General features: G+C 43.4%; 1 protein-coding gene across 2 annotated transcripts in view; it reads right to left on the bottom strand.

Moving 5' to 3' along the window:
* Lypd6 (LY6/PLAUR domain containing 6) overlaps positions 1–17,207 on the bottom strand; it is a 137,022-nt gene extending 119,815 nt beyond the window's left edge. Inside the window, exon 1 of one of the 2 annotated variants that reach the window (XM_076928733.1) lies at positions 17,100–17,207. The gene's annotated coding sequence lies outside the window, so the exon portion shown is untranslated. Of the gene's footprint in view, positions 1–16,723; positions 16,873–17,099 lie in introns of those variants that run through there. The other variant, XM_034496882.2, reaches the window with a different exon arrangement.
* Between the last annotated feature and the right edge of the window lie 497 nt (positions 17,208–17,704).

Genomic DNA, 17,704 nt, shown 5'->3' with positions numbered 1-17,704 from the left:
CTAATAAATTAAATTTTTCCACAGCTACTTTGGAGAATGTGAAATAATTGAGAGGAACTAAATTCAAATTCCAGGCTACTTTCTGAAAGATAAGATGACCTCCCAATAAATACTCTATAAAACCTGTGAAACATCTGTTCTGTTAACATATGTGCTTAAAATTCCCAGTGAGTCAGTTTCAAGTCATTACAAGGCAAGGCACACGAGCTGCAAAGATAAGAAGAAAAGCTGTTCTCAGGGCGTTCTGTTGGGAGAGACTGAAGACTTGACTGAGCCTCAGGCTTCCTCCCATTTACATACCATGATCCAGGATACTGGCCAAGCAGGGATTCTATGACATACACTGTGACCTAGGCATGTTTTCCTGGTCACTCTTCCACTAAGCACTGTTGTGTCTTTAATTCTGTTATCCTTTAACCAAAATGCCCCCCCCCCCAATTACGCGTACTGCTCCAGATCCTAGCCATTGGCAAGAATCATTTAAAATTCACACTTTCCAAGGAGGTCTTCATCTGTTTGTGTCTACCAGCTCCTACTTCTCTCTCCACCTAAGAAGTAACCATACACCGTCACTGTCCCCACTGTGTTTCTGACAGAAAGATCTGGTTTCTTGGCTCTTGTGGATTTACCTCCATTTCATGGCTTTTACAGACTGGAATAATCCAAAAATTATCTCTGCAGCTCACATATCTCTCCCAAACTCAATCTACTTTTCCACCTGCCCACTCCATATCTCTATTGGGAAGCTAACAGACACCTCAAGTCACTGGTATCAAAGGCCATCTGAACCCCTTCAATCCCATTCTCTTACAGTCCACTCTTCCTAGGACCAAACTGTGGCCCTTTCTTTGATTCTGCTTATTCATTCATGCCCCATGTCTTGGTCACCAGGAAATCTTATTCCACCCCTTCCAAAGAGTCAGTGAATGCTTGTTCACCACCTTCTCCAAAGTCACCCAGAGCAAAGCCACATGGCCGGAATTATTTCAATAGCCTCAGGCCCCCTCCTTCCAATCTCCTACACCTATCATTGATTCTCACAAAAACTTGGGGTTTCTTAAATCATGCATTTAATCAGGTCACTCCTCTGTACAAAGCCTGCCATGTAACACAAGAGCCTGCAGAGTCTGCAGAGTCTGCAGAGTCTGCAGCATAAACGGCCTACTCAGTACATCTTAAGAGCTCTGAGAGTTCTCCCTCTGGCTCACCAGACTTCCACCTTGATCCACTCAGACAGCAAGCCGGGTATGCTGTCCTTAGATATTTCTATCTAGATGATATATAACCAATATCTAAGACAATAGGATTGAATGTGAAATGTTAATTGTGTTCATAGTCTATAAGATTTCAGTCGACAAGACTGAAACAAGCCTTAGACCCATGATGACACATTAATATCATAGTGAGAACACGTGGTGGAAATTTATGCACTTCAAGGCTCAGTGCAGAAAGAGACCGTGAGCTCCTTCAGAGGCGCATTCCCAATAACGTAAGTCTTCCCTGCAGGTTTCATCTCCTAAAGGTTCCATCACCTTTTGACAGTGCCAATCTGAGGGTGAGGTGTTCTGAGTTTAGTGGGCTTTGGGGAACACTCTAGCTCAATGGTTCTCAGCCTTCCTCATGCTGCTACCCTTTGACACAGTTAGTGCTTCACGTTGTAGTAACCCCCCCCATCACTTTTGTTACTACTTCATAACTATAATTTTGCTGTTATGAATCATAATGTAAATATTTGTGTTTTCCAATGGTCTTAGGTGACCTCTGTGAAAGGGTCATTCCATCTTCAATGGGGTCATGACCCACTTGTTGAGAACCAGTGCTCTAGAGCCAAATTAAATTCAGATGACTTTTCAGACTCTTCCCACAGGTATATACAGGGCTTTCTTAGCTGTAGCAGGTTCTCAGGCAACACTTTTAAGGTAGCTTCCAAGACCATCATATATAAAGATTCTAGTTTCCTCCTGTCCACCTAACATTTCTGTGCCCTCTTCCTTCCCCTAATGTGCCCAGCACTCCTCACCATCTGCCATTCAGAGTCTCCCGTTTCCTTGTCTTCTGCTTTCTAAAATGTAAGCTTGACTTATGTTGGGGGTCTGTGGGCTTACATTTTATCCAAAAGATCTTTTGTCTGCTTCATTGACTATGGTTTTCCCCCTTACATCTGTACTTGGCAAGAGCTCAGTCCCAAATACAGAAAGAGAGAAGCAAGGAGAAGCCAACTGGAAGCTCCACAAAAACAGCTGCTTTTCTCTGTGTGGCATTTATGTTTCTGGGCACGGCTTCCTCTGAACCCACCCCACAGAAAGTGTGTGGTGCCTGATTACTGATTTTTGCATTAGAAAATATAAAACATTAAGTCATTCACACCACCGGAGAAGTAAAATATAGATAGTGCTGACATAGCGTTGAAGGATGTAATCATCTTTGAAAGATTTCAAAGGCTGGATGTAGCTCGGCTGGTAAAATGCTCACCTAGCATGCATCAAGTTCTGACTGCAACCTCAAGCACCACATAAAACTGAGCATGGTGGGACATGCCTATAAACTCAATATTGGGGAGGCGGAGGCAGGAGGATTAGGAGTTCAAGATCATTCTTAGCTACACAGCAAGATCAAGGACAGTCTAGACACATGAGACGCTTCCTTAAAATTAAAACTAAAAAATATTTCAAAGCTCTTTAAAAAGTGTAATCTCAATTCATATGTGAAAATTCCCAAAATTCACAAATATAAGAAAATTTCTTGGAACAGCAGAGACGGCTCAGCAGTTAAGAGCACTTGCTTCTCTTGTAGAGGATCCGCATGGCAACTCACAGTCTTTCCAGAGGATCCAATACCTTCTTCTGTCCTCCTTAGGTGCCAAGCATGCATATAGTACACACACACACACACACACACACACACATATTCATACATACATACAGGCAGACACCCATTCACATGAAATAAAAGTAAGTATTTTTCAAAAAGAGAGAGAAATGTCTTAAGTCCTAGAAAAAAAAAAATGACAGGACACCTTCTCAAAAACAAATCTCAAAAAAAAAAACAAAAAAAAAAAAAAAAAAAAAAAAAAACAAAAACCACCTCAATCTTGTCACTTTGTGGGGTTATATTATAGCAAATAAAATACACTTTGATGCCACATCCAAAACCAAGACATTTCAGTTGCTTTGTCATTAGATTGATTAGTTGTTTTCACAAATCAACTTCCCTTTACCAAGCAATGATCCTCCTGAGGAAATTAGTAAAATTAGTAATGAATTGAAGAAATCAGAAAAAATGCATTAGAAAGACAAATGACCCGTTCTTGTCCCTACCTCCTTTCTGAGAGGAACAAAGTATATCTCTCCTATAGACTGATTGCCCTTGCCAAGACTAATATTGTAAAACTCTAAATCTCCATGTGATGGTATTTGGAGTTGGGTTTTTGGTTGTAATTAGATCACTGGATAGGGTTATTCCCGGTCTTAGTGCTCTTCCTAGAAGAGACATCAAGAAATTGCTTCTTTTCCCTTTCTCTCTAGACCTGCCATATGATGGTACAATAAAAAGATGACCATGTTTAGACCAAGGAGAGGCCCCAACCACATACCAGATTTGCCCACACAGTGTCCTTGACCTCCTCAGTGTTCACAGTGGTGAGTGGTGAATGTCTGTAATTTTTTTTTAAGATTTTTATTTATTTTATATGAATACACTGTCACTGTCTTCAGACACACCAACAGAGTGCATCAGCTCCCATTACAGATGGTTGTGAGCCACCATGTGGTTGCTGGGAATTGAACTCAGGACCTCTGGAAGAGCTTAACCACTGAGCCATCTCTCCAGCCCCAAATGTCTGTAATTTGAGGCACTAAGTCTGTGGCAGTTTGTTCTACCTGTCTACCCTAAGACACAGTGTCATGTCCCAACAATCAGTCTTTAGTGAGAGAGCCTTATAAATCCATAAACCTGAAAAATAGCTGGGGATACCCAAGTTTTCTGCACATTGAGTGTTGTCCATAACATTTTAGAGATTACGTACAGCCAAATGCAAACTCAATTCCTTTTCATAAAGGACTTGAAAGAAGACTTTATGGAAACCTGCCATCCATAAAACAGCTAAGAATTCCACAGGGCAAATGCTGAAACACACCAAAACAAACCCTACCAAGTGTCTTTATGACACATTTGTTCAGTCCCATGAGGACCATTTGAGTCCTGTGTGAGGAGACTCGGGTCTCTTCCAACACTTAAGAGCTGCTGTGGTTCACACTGACACAAGGGTTCGGCTTTGAGAGATCTGTGCCAAAGTTTCTATGTAGAGTTCTTTTGACATTATCTGTGCATCTTAGAAAACATGAAAATAAACACAGCACACTAATTAGTATCATGCTTGTGAGTTATAAAAAATATACTTTTAATTGTTCAGTAAAATAGTGTTGGATGCCAGGTAATAGCTGCAGTACTGGCATGAAAGTGGGGACAATTAAAATAAATTAAAGTAAGTGCCGCTCATTAAGTAATCTGTTCATTTACTCAGCAAGCACCAAGGGAGAGTCTCTCATCAGATACCTACCTAGCATCTGCTACGTGCAAGAAGCTACGGGTGAGGGACTAACAATCACCAGTGTAAGGCTAGCAATGGTCCTCATAGACTCGTGTGTTTGAATGCTTGGCCTGTAGGGAAGGGCGCTATTAGATACGGCGTTGTTAGAGGAGGAGCAGCCTTGTTGTAGGAAGTGTGTCGCCATGGGCTTTGATGTCTCCTATGCTCGAGCTACACCCAGTATGGAACACAGTTCCCTTCTGCTGCCTGAAGATCAAGATGTAGGACTCTCAATTACTCCAGAACCGTGTCTACCTTCACACTGCTGGCCTCAATTAAATGTTTGCCTTTACGAGCGTTGTTATGGTCATGGTGTCTCCTCACAGCAATAAAACCCTAAGTAAGACAGGCTACTTCTAAAGCTGAAAGAGCTGAAATTTAACACGATACATGATACAGATGACTCCTCTGTAAGCCAAGTCAAGCAGGCCAAGGAGGCAGGGGACCTCAGAAGTGAGCCCATATTATAAAGGCTCTACATTTTACTCTCATAATTCTCTCTCTCTCTCTCTCTCTCTCTCTCTCTCTCTCTCTCTCTCTCTCTCTCTGTGTGTGTGTGTTTGGTTGTGTAAATGTAGGCACAGGGATGCTAACACACATGACTCTTGGGAGTCCATTCTCTCCTATGGTGGGTCCTAGGGATCAAACTCAGACTGTCAAGACTTATGAGGAATTGCAAGCACTTTTACATCTTGTCATCCCTAAAGTATCTTTTATAACAGGGAAAAACATAATTATCAACTATTCATGAAATTTCAGAATGTAACTTGCCATATCAAACATATATATATATGGATATAACTGATTCTATTTTCAGACCACCTTAAAAACATTGAATTTAGTTTTGATTCATAGGATTTTATTTACATTAATACATACTGGTGGTCCATATTAATGGAACACAACGCGAAGTTTTCATACATCTAGACATTACACACTGATTGAATTCAACCTTTCTTTCTCCATGCCCCCACCTTTCCCAATTTACTTCTACAGTTTACTATTATACTTTCATGTCAAAAATCTTACCTTTCATATAAAAACCCATGGTAGTAACGATATGTCTAGTTTGTTTCATTTAACAAAATACCTACTTCTTCTTTATGTATTCTTTTGATGGGCACTTGGATGACTTTATATCTTAGTGTGAACAGTGTCACAATAAACATGGACATGTACATAATCTGTCTGACATACTGATTTCATTTCCCTTGGATATATATCCAGAAGTGGGACAGGTCACATGAAATATTTTTAGTTTGTTAAACAAGACCGGACAAACTAAAGGAATATTAGCATTTCATCACACGTAACTTTGTATTCAAACATTACAAAACTGCATAAAAATATTTACATTTTAAAATGATAGCATAGGATAAACAACCAAATGTTTGAAACAGCAAGCGTGTAAACTTAATTATGAAAAGGAGGTTGTAGTCAGATTTTAATTTTTTTCTAATACTATCTAATAAACTATTTCCCTAAAATCATTCAAAGAAGAATAAATGGATAGCTGGTACCTGCCATAGATTACCTAAAAGTTACTGCAAAGAACTTCAGGAATTTCACAAAGTAGACTGGCAAGCTACACAAAACAGACAATATAGACTCTTTCTCTTCTTGACTCAACAGGTTACTTATGTGCACCTTCTGTTCACCCACACCCAGCAACCCTTACATAAGGTGCTCTTCAACAGACAGAGGTCCGGCCCAGATCTGGCCGTGCTCTACTCTGTCCTCCCACCTGCCTCTCCTCTCCACTCTCTCACCATCTCTTAACTTTCACCAGCTCTTCACCACACCAGAGTCTGGGAGAGAAATCAAGCTGGAACTGACTTAGTAATTCCCAAGCATTGGAGGATGCTATGCAGGCTACAGTAAGCTGTGCCCACTGGTGTGGAAATAGCAATGACACTCACAAGAATGAGCAGTTGCTTTCTCATAGGGCCAAGAGCTGCTCCAGGGGATGAGAATTCATACCTGCTACTGCAGAGCAGGCCAAAGTCCATAGCTAGAGGGGTCACCTCCTTGGTGAGAACCTGTCACTATGCTATGGATGACCATGCTATGGCTGATGTACTCAGTACTGTAGCTAGCTACACAAAAGCAAGCCAGTCATTCTATAATGGATGGGAGAGGGACTCATGAGGTTTCACCGCTGTATGAGCTGCTATTGGTGACTGACGGCCGCTGAGGGAGATACAGTCAGACTTTCAGGGGTGAGGGTGGTGACGAGCTGCCAACGTTCCAGAAGACTACCCTATACATGAGTGTGTAGGCTGGCGGCACTTGACAGGGCCACAGAACAGAAAAGAAGGCAAAAAGGTGGGGAGGTAAAGTCCTGGGGACACCGGGATGGGGATTTGTGTTGAATATGATCTAGCTACAGTGCATACATGTATGACATTGTCAAGGAATAAATTTTAAAATCTCTCTTTTAAAAAAAAAAGAAAGAAAGAAAGAAAGAAAATATCTTACAGAAGCCAATACAAAATCTAAGGGTGGTGGAGTGGGGAGCTAACTATGTACCATAATCATGATGCCACAGGGAAGAATGGTACATGCTTTGTACATACTCACTATTCATCTTTGCATCTGCATGCTACAGCTGTATCATTAATTGTGATGCTTTGCTCAGAGATGCTGCCAGAATAAAACTTGAGTCTTCTATACATTGCTTTTTTTTCTGTAGTTTCCTCTCTATTAACATAAATGTTTCAATGTTTTGTTAAGGGTGTGTGCGTGTGTTGCACAAGCACTTAGAGAATTAATATTTGTCCTTCAACTGTCTGTGACTTAATTCAGCCTACAGTATACCTAGCTCTCTGCCACTCCAGGACAGACCCAAACCCACATGCAATGTCAGAGCATCCCACGAGCTACAGAAAACAACTTTGCCTGCAATGTCTTACAGATGCCGTAGTATACTGCATTTGCTGAATGTGCATGGCCTAGCTGAAAATTGTCCCCTCTAGCAAAGGTTTCTCTAGCTCAGCTCCCAAACAAACAAAACAAAACAAAACAAAAAAAAAAAGAAGTACACCACTTTGACAGCCTTTTAAAATGCTATTCCACTTTATGAGTCGGGTCTCCCTTCATCTGGAAAGTTCAAACTGGATAGCCTTGGTGGGGAAATATTTTCCACATCATAACGGGTTCACCCGTCTCACCTACCTACATTGAGAACTAAGAGCACTAGCAACGGGAGGCGTTGATTTCTGCATCATTCCTCAGCACTGATCAGCCACGGGCCACCAGATGCTTCTTAAAACATTTCAGTTGGCTGCAGTTCTAGTCTATGACAGTGGACATGAAGAATGCTGGCCACTAGAGATTAAACAGATCTAACCCTGTCTAGGCCTCTGTTTTTAAAAGCACATTTGCCATGTGTGTTATTCCCTCTGACATGAGGGAGGAGTTTCATGAGAGGCAGCTCTTGGAAGAGACGTTCAAAAGCACAGGAGGACAATTGTACCTCTTGCCTATGTAGATCAACCTTGCCATGGCGCCCTCTATTTTATCTAGGATCAAATATCTGACACAGTCTGCATTTACAACTCAGAAGCCTGCATGTGACCTACAGATACAGGTAACCCTGAAGAAGCAGCGAAGAAATTACACAAGAAGAATTAAGTCTGGGTAGGAAAGAGGGTCATAATTGTCTTCCTTGAACTTTTAATAGAAACTGCTTGCCCAGCTTAGCATGCTTTGGTATAGAGTACAATGCAGCCCAGTTTTATTTTTATCTGTGAAGATGTCAGCTGTAACTTTCCCAAGCCCTGATTGCAGGTGACTCACAGCTTTAGGTCTATTTCCTTCCATCATATATATACCTGGAGGGTATTCCTAGGACACAGAGGCAAGGAAGGTCCTGTGGACGACCTCCACAGCTTGTGAGACCCACCTATTCTCCTGGAACCCAGAAGCCAAAGTTAGATGATCGTTGTCATACTATAGAAAACCTACCTTTCCCATCCTTTCTGATGCCTCCTGCATCTTTATGGCTATATTCTCTGTGAGAGTTATCATTCCAGTTGGTGGCTTCACTGAGAGCTTTGTCTGTGCTGGACAATACGCTCAGGCTGGTATCCGAGAGAAATAAATCACCATATAAATAATTAGATAGGAGGCAAACAAGTTACAATAATGCAAAACGCAGGGACCTGTGAAAGAGTTTAAATCTTCACTATTGGGGGAATCAGGACAAAAGGCTTCTTTGGGGAGGGGTGCACTGGACTGGGCCTTGAAGGATAAGAAGGCTTGCAACTAGGAAATGATGGAGAGCCACTCCTGACCAAGCAGTACATCTGAGAGAACAATTCAGACATGCTGCAAAAGCGGGCTGGGGATTCCCCGAGTTGGGTAACTGGAATTCTGCATTAAAAGAATTTGATGAAAAGAAAATGTTTCTATGAAGTTCTACATAAAAGAAAAAGCATGTATGTCTAATACAGACCTTTGATCTACAGGAAGTCACTACATAAATGCCAAATATTACTTTTATTCAAGTCAGTGTTTTAGATGGCAATATTTCAGAATAATTGAACGTAGATTTTAAAAAAAAAAATCCAAGATAGAAACATTCTAAGAAATTCAATGTATTCCATATGAATGATCAAGACAAGATTAAAAATTCCAGGAAGATGTACAAGGTCTTCAATTATTTATTGTAGATCTATGCTCTTGGAAGCCAGGAATTCCTGTATGAAGAACTCCAGTTGGACTGGATACCCAGTTCATGCTTCACTTCCGGCCCATCAGAACTATTTCATCAGATCAGCAGAAATGGGAAGTTTTAAATGTCAGGAGATAGAGTGTTGTCTCCTACTTGTGTGGGACTTTAAAGTTTAATTGCAGAGCCCCTTGACTTTATATTTGAGGCAATGAAGTCCAGACAGTGGGTGACCAACTCACTAAATGTCAGCCAGCCAGTGAAACTGAAGGCTGGCAGGCGAGCCAAGAAGGTGACTGGTAGAGCCAACACATGAACACAGGCAAGCATTGACCTCAAACCTGCACACAGTCCATTTACCATGGAAGATTAACACTGGTGCTTACAAGGTTCAGTGCTGTGGACGATGAGTTTCAGAGGCAGAAAGTAAAGGGTCATAAGCACTCGAAAGTAAAAGCAGCATACACAATACCTGAATCTCTGTATGCAGGAATAGAAATGTCTGGATGTCCTGAAAGAAAAATTTAATATCATGCACAATTGCTAATATTATATACTTGGTATGGAAAAAGCATATATATATATATGTATATGTATATGTATATATGTATATATGTATATATGTATATATGTATATATATATATATATACTTCTTCTGTAATCTTCTGCTTCTTAGAGCATGAAAATGTGTTAAGAAAACTGAGTACACCATGCACTTCAGGTGCGAGGCCTGGAGGTCCCTGGGATTGAAGACCCCCAAACTTAGGAGACCTTTACTCAAGTCTCAGGAAGTCACGGCCACCCACAAACTCGCAAGACACCATACCTGGATGCAATCAGCAGAGGTTTATTAGGGAAGAGAGCTGGCAGCCAATGGTCAAACTGCTCACCCACGCAGGAGTAGAGTTTGACAAAAGGCCAGCAAGCTGAGGGACTTTTTAATAGCACGGGGTGGGGAAAGGGAGGAATTTTCGCGCAGTTACACATGATTGGTTGCATTTTCATGCAGTTACACATGATTGGTTGCTTTACAAATTTTGAACATCAACAGGCTGTAACACTGGGAAGACCTCAAGGGTGGGGAGGGGTCCTGCTTTGGGCCTTCCCCACCCACAGGTGGGTTTTCTTCCCTGAATGGGAATGTATCCCGGGGCAGTGAAGGCCTGAAATCTTACATTCAGTTCCGCTTTCTGGAACCTGCATTCTTTTTGCTCAGGTTTAGGAGTAAAGAAAAAGCCTGTATATATTTTATAAAATGGTCTTTATAATTTTTCACTCTACAGGATGAAAGTAATTTGAATACCCTTCCGTGAGAAGTAGCTTTCACAGTACCAGAAAGTGCTATTCAAGCTTCCAAAGGAGAAAGTTAACCAATAGTTCTACCCAGCTATGGTGTTTATGAACCACAGCACCCAGCATAGCACAATAGCCCTGAGGATGTAACAGTGGTACCCATACCCTGGCACTACCCAACCACTCTCTGATTGGCTCCAAACACATTTGCTTCTTACACCCACAAATCAACATAGTTTTCACCCTCTTCAAGGAAACGCCTCTTTGCAATGGCTGAAGGCCAGTATAGACAACTGCAACCAATCAAAATGCAGACTTGTGGAGCCCAACCCCAACAAACTCATCTATAAACAACTCCCACACCTAAGGTTTAGGGAACATTGTGGAGGAGAAGAAAAGATTTTAACAGTCAGAGGATGAGGGAGTTTGCTGTGAGACTGTCTGTCTCCTAGGAATGTCACATCACAACCACAAAGTCCCACCAACATGACTGCCTAAGCATGAGCTGAACAAGGACATCTACGAGATGAGAAAAAAAGCCCAAGGCTCATTGGACATATCTACACTGGGATCCACAGTGTGGAAATATGGCAAACCCAAACCAAGGACAAACAAAATCCAGAGCAAAGAAAAGTACCAGTCCCCAGTCATGGAGCTTGAAAGGAGAGAAGGGTACGAGTCGCAGGAGAGAGATCAGAAGTCAACATTACTACAGTAGAGAGTCTTCAATGATAAACAACTGCTACTTTCAAGATACAAGAAAAGCCAGGAGAATAGCCAGACAGGAGTCTAAATCAAGACCGGTGACTCACGCTATGCCAGAGGGTAAACAGCCCTCTGAGCTCCTTATTCTCACGGCAGCAGATCTCTGAGGCTTTCAGCCCCTTTGTTCCGTTCAGAACACTCAGTAGTATCTATTCCTGGGAGAGTTTTCTATGCCCTGTCCTAAGGCAAGGACTAATTTTCTCTAGGAGGTAAGAAATAGGTTGGCTCCTGTTTTTACATGGCGTACATTTTTGGTTCTTCATATCCTAAGAGCCACGGCAAACAGAATGCCGCCACGTTCTGGCCAGCTGTCACTATCTACAGAAGCACCACTGCCAATCAAAAATGACAAAACTCTCATTTCAACGTGTTGCCCTTTAGACAGGAAGAATTCAGGGCAGGTGGGCAGCCAAACTCTCATCCACAAATATTCAGAAGACAGAAGAAAAGGATACGCACACAAACGAGTCTTTCTTTACAGTATGACTACATAAAATCAACAGTTATAGCAGGATAACTCCCCCCCCACACACACACACAATATGGTTCTTCATAAGAGCAGTGCATCACAAGTACTGTAGGATCAACAGTTAGGGACATGGCTCAGTGGATAAGAACATCTGCTCTGCAAACTTGAAGACCCGAGTCTGGCTCCCTGACACTCATGTTAAAAGTCAGGAATGACAGTGCATGCCTGTAAACCCAGCACTTACAGGCTAAATGCAGGCAGATCCTACCTAGCTTAAAGAGCAAGCTTCTAGTTCAGTGAGAGACCCTATCTTAAAGTAATAAGGCAAAGAGTGAGAGAGGAAGACACCCTATGTCCTGCTCTGCCCTCTGCATACACAGGACATGTACAGGAATATGCTGACACACAGGTGCACACATACACACGCATATACAGAGAATAATATTGAAAATTTATTCTCAAGAAAAATTCCTTGAAAATCTTCACTATGGATAGTCATTGCTAATATTTTGAAGGTTTTTCTCTACATTGATAAGTGAACAGATAGGAAAATTTTAAATAAGCTTCCTGGATCACATACTCTTAAAAATAGTAATGCACCAATGCAGTTTTATAAGCTTCTCTTTTCTTCACATTGACTTGAACATTTTTACAAAAAAAAAAAAAAAAAAAAAAGCTGAGGGGTGCCACCCAGTTATGCTGTCACCTGCTAGGGGGACTTTAAAACCACATTTTATAAGCTCACTAGGAACTGTTTCTCCAAGTACACTTATCTTCAATCTTCCATTCTGACTTTAATCCTATTTCTTTTCTTCCCATTCAGGCTGTTCCCACAGAGTCACGTGAGCAGGGTGCCCTTACGATAAACATGGCCTCCTATCTGTTCTCATCTGCAACAGTGTTAAAGCTGGCCATGTCCAAACTACTTCCTGGAAGATCCTATTTGTCCACTCAGAAGTGCCTCTAGAGAGAGCTCCGTTGTGTTTGTTTCTTGGCCCACTTCCCATTCCTAACAAAAGACTGTGAATCGACAAGAAACTGGGACTTTATAATACGAATTATTACGACCTAATTTCCTCAATCTCTAGTCCTAATTCCTTTTTCCCCCCCACAAAATAAGTCATTATTTTTGTTATTATCTGTTTGCTCTTAATACTAACAGCCCTGTGACAAGGACACAGTCTGATGTGATGGGCCAAGGTTGTTTCCTGAAGCCCTTGTCCTAACAAGCACCCTGCAGAGCACCAGCTAATGCCCCGCTAATACTCTGAAGAACTGCCTTATTAACCAAGTCACACACACACACACACACACACACACACACACACACACACACACACTTGGAGGAAGGCCAGCTGGCCTTGGTGATTTATCTGTATCTAGTCTGTTGATCAGGGCTGGAGTCTTGTGCGCACATTGCTGCTTCTTGATCTATTACCTCCAGTGTGGGAACTGCCTGAGAGAGCCTGAGTGCAGGAGTCTTACTCAGCAGAAACAGAAGCGAAGAATTCTATTTTATCTCTCTTGTCCTCTGAATGTTTGTTTGGCATATAAAAGTCCACCACCACAGCAATTGTGTTTCAAAACTGTTTCAGACATCCATCCATCCCAATGACCCTTTTCAAATTCATCTCTGGCTATCTCATATCTATTGTACATAGATAGTGTCACCCTTTGTGGTGATATAATAGCAACTTAGTAAGTACATGTATTTGGGCATTCTCTTCTTTACTTTTCCCCTACGTATTTAGTGTTTTAGAGCACTTGGGTCTAAGACATTTATTTCTCTGACTGCATTTGGGTACCTATACAGTAATTTACATATCCCTCATTTTCTTTTTCTTTTCTTCTTCTTCTTCTTCTTCTTTTTTTTTTTTTTTGGTTTTTCGAGACAGAGTTTCTCTGTGTAGCCCTGGCTGTCCTGGAACTCACTCTGTAGACCAGGCTGGCTGGCCTCAAACTAAGAAATCCACCTGCCTCTGCCTCCCAAGTGCTGGGATTAAAGGCGTGCGCCACCACCGCCCGGCATCCCTCATTTTCTTAAGAGTCATTTGATTTTCTAGTATTTCCTTTATTCCCTCCCACCGTGTCAACACTAAATTCCTTTTTACAAAATGATCGTGTATTTGACCTCTTTCTTTGGCATGCCCTCTCCCATGCTGAACTAAAACTATTCTTCATTACATATTGTAATCTGTGTTTTAGACAGTAATCACTAAGTGACCAGCTTCCGAATGAAGGGATGGTACCACCAGCTACCAGCTATGGGGCAGTTCCTAGGTACCACATCCCATGCTGAAGACTTGATACATTCAACATTACACTCAGGGGCCAGACTATAACCTTTGGCAGCACCTGGAGTGGAGCTGCTACAATTAGAACGTCAATAAATACTTCATGAACAAACTGAAAAACTGCATGAAGTAAGTTCATATTTTAACATTGCAAGGAAATTCAAAGATAGAGTGGCCTGATCACTATCTGAAGTCTCACAGTATATGATGCCAAGACTTGAATCCAAAGCCCACGCAATGAATTAAGACTACATTTATGCAAACAAAATGAGCCTCATAACTCTCAATAGATAGTATGCCATACCCTAAGTAAATATACTGAGTCACGATTTTCCAAGAAAAGACCTACAAATGATGGGTCCTTAATAAATAATCACAGAGGCAGAAATCTGTCACCTAGCCATGCAGGTGACTTCTCTTTTATCAGTAACTTCTGCTGAGGCTCTCCCGGACTTTTCCGTGCTGGATAGGTTTTTTTTTGTTTTGTTTTGTTTTTTTTTCCTATAGTAATTCTGGATTGATTTGAGTCAGAGTAACAGATCTGAAACAAGTGCTTGTGATTGTACTGTAAATTGTCTACAGAACCTGTGAGGAGTTTTTGCTTACAAAGAAGAAAATGCACATGCCCCTCAGGCATCCCTGGCAGGAGCTGGCCACCTGGTATTTCTGAGACCTTACAGTGAGCAGGCCATTCCTCAGACTTTGACTGCTCCTATTTCCAGCCACCAGCCAGCGCACACAGTGGCTCCTGAAAGCCATCTTTTGCTTTCTCCCCAACTCTTATCAGGAGAACTTTAGTAAAAGCATTAGCAGACAACAAAGCCTTTCATCAGCGGCATACCCTGAAGCCATGGGTTAAACAACCAATGCGGTACAAAAGTCAAAAGATCAGCAAGCATCAACAAACGTAAATCATGAAGGTAGTATTTTTAAAAGGGAAGACGGACACGAAATACTGATGAGGCAAAGGAAGAACTCAGAAACTCTAATTTGAGCACTAACATTCTCTCCTTGGGAGGGAAAAATCAATCTGAAAGCCTCCATTGTTCCATCTGGAGAATGGGGGTGATAAAGTATTACTTCCTCACAGATACGTCAATGTATCACATAAACTATACCGTAGGATACAATATATGTTGTCGTTTTCATCTGCCATAACTTAGAATCAGTCCCATTTATGCATCTCACATCATAAGCATTCACCTTACAAGGATTATCAACAACAGTTTCACACAGTAGCCCATTGACCCATGCCTGCCTGTTTTGGGTGGGTCTGGAAACATTTTTGATATTTTAACCCCATATAATACAATTCACAGCAGGCTTTGTGAGCCTACAAGCTTGGAAAGCTACTGTGTGTTCACAGGATGAGTACTCTAAGCCACTGTTTAAATAAGCAAGCTTCTTTTAAATCTTCCTTCGGTCAGCTACCTGCCTTTGGATGAGGTACAAACGAACACTGAAAAAGGTATAGATGTTTTACATTCAAATGGGTTTAACATCAATGTTCATTAAACTGTTGCACGGATGACTGCACAAATACCTTTTGCCAACTTGGTACACACGTGAGCACATATACAGTTGTCTACAGAAATCGGCACAGGTTCAATTTTTTAAAACAGCTACTCGGAGTTCCTGTCACTTGGGAGATAATTCAACGTCTTTGAGTAAGTTGCTCTGGTGTCTGCGATGGCTGTCGAGAGCAGGGTACAAACCATGAGTCAATTTAACAAGAAATAAGCTTTCTGCAAGAGAATCTGAAGTCGCCCTCCTCCCACAAAGAAAACTGAATTTTGGAAGTCATGCCTTGGGTAGCTTACCAAAGAGACAAGCATACTATTCCTTTTGTCCTGTGTTCTAGCAGGTCAATGCTATTCACCAACTCGCTAACACAAATAGCTTCACCTTCCCCAGTGTCCCCAAGTTAAAACAAGTCTTTGTCGTTCCCAAGGATGGCAAGTTGATTGCCATCCTAAAAATACTTGTGACCATCCTGTATAAAGCTATACCCAAGCATCAAGTTTTGAACCACGGGACCAGGCAAATGACAGGAACACGAGTCTGTGGAGGGATCAAAATGAGTCATACAGACCAACAAATAGAGCGCTTTCTGTTGAAATTAAATACTTAATCAAATAGGAATCAACCCAACTACTGTAACCTGAGAAGGGGTGCAAAAATCAAGTCTAGGTGAACTCCCCACTCTCTCTGCAGTTCCCAACCCAGGGTCCTCTGGGTGGGTGGTCGCAGGGCCCAACAGCAGGGCGGTGCCCTAGCACACCGCACCTCCTACTACCGCCTCGGGTGGGCAAAGTCCCGCAGCAACACGTGGGGCGCGGCCACTCTGCCGCCTGGGAAGTCACTCCAGCCGGAGTTCCTTGTGCTCGCCTGATAGCCGGCCCACAACCAGGGCAGCTTCGCCAGCTTTGAACTTGCAGCTCCTGACATTTGCATCCCTCCACAGGGCGCGCAGAGCGCACTCCCGACCCGCCCGCTGCGCTCAGCTCTTCGCCTTGTACGGAGAGTAGTGGCCACGACTCCCACCCCGCAGGACAGTCCCGGCCCGGGTGGTACGCCCGGTCGCCGGCACCCAGAGCCTCCTTTTGTATCTCCCCCTCTCCCGGGCTGCCACCCTACTCACCCAGGCTGCACGCGTCCCTGCCGCCAGAGGCAGCCCACTGCCCCATCCCACGAACACTGCGGCGCCCCCCTCGTGTGCAATGCGGAGCGCCGCCCGCGCGCGGCCCGAGCCGGGAGCGCAGCAGGAGAAGGAGGGCGCGAGCGCGGCGGGAGGGACGCGCGGGGCGGTGGGGGGCGCGCGCCACTCCCACTCGCGCCCGGCCTCGAGGGTCGCAGGGCCAATCAGCGCGTGCAGGAGGAGCCGAGCCCTCTGCGGGACGCGTTCATTGGCCTGGCCCGCGCCGCCCAACTCTCGGGGACCCGGCCCCGAGGCCAAGTCTGCAAACTCAGGCGGAGGTCCGCGGCGCACAGGTGGCGGAAAAGGGAGGACTCGGGACCTGTCCGGGAAGCCGGTTCCCACGGAGCATCCACGGCGATCTGTTTGCTCAGGTTGCAGGTCCCTTCCTGTGCGCGACCCTCTGCCCACCGCTAGCTGCGCAGCTCTCGGCGGCCAGCAGCTAAGCGTCCGGAGCACTACTGAGCGACAACGCCCTGACCAAAATCTCTCACTCCCAGCGGAGCTCTGGGGTGAAACTCACAGGGCCTAAGAGCCAGGCTCCAAACCCGAGACCATTTGACTTTTTACAGTAAGAACACAGGCGCTGGTCTGGAAGGTGGAAAACAGGCAGGCAGGACTTGCGTTGGACACTGGATATGTTGGGGATTTGAGGAAAACCCCGAGAAAATGCTAACTTGTCAAACCCTCTAAGTAACAACCCACAAGACACCTCAACCCGGCTTGCCCAGTTCTCGTTCCCCCTTCTCCCCCCCCCCCCGCCCTCTCTCTCCTCCCTGAAATCCCTCTCCCCCTCCCCACCTCCCTCTCTCCTTTCTCTCCCTTGAGAATCATGTTTAATATCCTGGACTTCTCAACCTGGGAACTATTGCTACTCCTCCTTATCTGGACAGCTCCAAGAGATAGTGAGGAGTTGGGGTGACCATG

The sequence above is a fragment of the Arvicanthis niloticus genome, chromosome 2, assembly GCF_011762505.2.
Source record: "Arvicanthis niloticus isolate mArvNil1 chromosome 2, mArvNil1.pat.X, whole genome shotgun sequence".
Classification (NCBI taxonomy): Eukaryota; Metazoa; Chordata; class Mammalia; order Rodentia; family Muridae; genus Arvicanthis; species Arvicanthis niloticus.
Note: the sequence above shows the minus strand (reverse complement) of the source record. Positions and strands in the feature narration are given on the sequence as shown.